This window comes from Triticum dicoccoides, chromosome 5A, assembly GCF_002162155.2.
Source record: "Triticum dicoccoides isolate Atlit2015 ecotype Zavitan chromosome 5A, WEW_v2.0, whole genome shotgun sequence".
Classification (NCBI taxonomy): Eukaryota; Viridiplantae; Streptophyta; class Magnoliopsida; order Poales; family Poaceae; genus Triticum; species Triticum dicoccoides.
Genome location: NC_041388.1, coordinates 96,739,411 through 96,740,783, shown reverse-complemented (window position 1 = coordinate 96,740,783; position 1,373 = coordinate 96,739,411).

Below are 1,373 nucleotides of genomic sequence, written 5' to 3'. Positions count from 1 at the left end.
ATCGCCCGTGCACCGACCCCGTCGTCGAGCCCTTGCCTGTCACCGCCTCCCATCGTCCCTGCTCCGCCGCGGCTCTGCTTCGCCCGTGCCACCACCGCCGCTCGTGACTGCCGTCGCCGTCCACCGCTGCTGGCCGGCGCCCGGGTCCAGTCGCGCGCGCCCCGCTGTTGACGCCGGCGTGCGTCGTGCGTGCTCCGCCCGCTCCTAGGCGTGCGCCCGCTCGGGCTGCGCCCCGCACCCGAACCCATTAGGCCTTGGGCATATGACAAGTGGGCCACTGCCCAGAGAACGTTTAAAATAAAAAAAGGATTTAAAAAATAAATAAAATTAATTATCAATCAATCAATTAATTATTTAATTAATCTTGATTAATTAAACTAATTAATCATAATTAGATTAATCCTAATTAATTTATTAATTAAACCAATTAATTAGGTTAATTAGTTATTAGTCAATGACATGTGGGCCCCCTGTCCAGTTTGACCAGTCAAACTATTGACTGGGTTGACCCAGTCTATGACAGGTAGGCCCTGTTTGACCCTGTTGACCAGTCAACAGTTGACTAGTCAAATGCTGACTGGACCACCCTTGACCCCACCTGCCAGCCACACATGCATTCTGTTGGGTACAATTCTGTGTACCCATAGCAATTTAAGATTTAATTTTCGAATTAAAACAATTTAGAAAATGATTTAAAGCTTTTAAAAATTAATATAAAATAATCCGTAGCTCGGATGAAAATACTTTGTACATGAAAGTTGCTCAGAACGACGAGACGAACCTGGATGCGCAGCCTGTTCGTCCGCCACGCATCCCTAGCATAGCGAACACACAACTTTCCCTCTCCGACTCCTTTGCCCGAAAATGCGAAACACCGGGGATAATTTCCCGGATGTTCCCCCCTTCACCGGTACCACCTCGTACCGCGTTAGGGCACACCTAGCATCACGCTTTGTCATGTCATGCATCGTCATGCATTTGTTTGCAATATATTTATTGTTTCTTCCCCCTCTTCTCTCGCTAGACACCAAGACCGACGCCGCTGCTACCCAGTACGACTACGGTGTTGACGACCACACTCTCTTGCTAGAGCAACCAGGCAAGCCCCCCCTTTGATCACCAGATATCGCCTACTCTTCTCTATACTGCTTGCATTAGAGTAGTGTAACATGTCACTGCTTTCCATTAATCCTATCTTGATGCATAGCCTGTCCTTGCTACTACTGTTGTTACCTTTACCTGCAATCCTAATGCTTAGTATAGGATGCTAGTTTATCATCAGTGGCCCTACATTCTTGTCCATCTGCCATGCTATACTATCAGGCCGTGATCACTCGGGAGGTGATCATGGGTACATACTATATACTTTATAT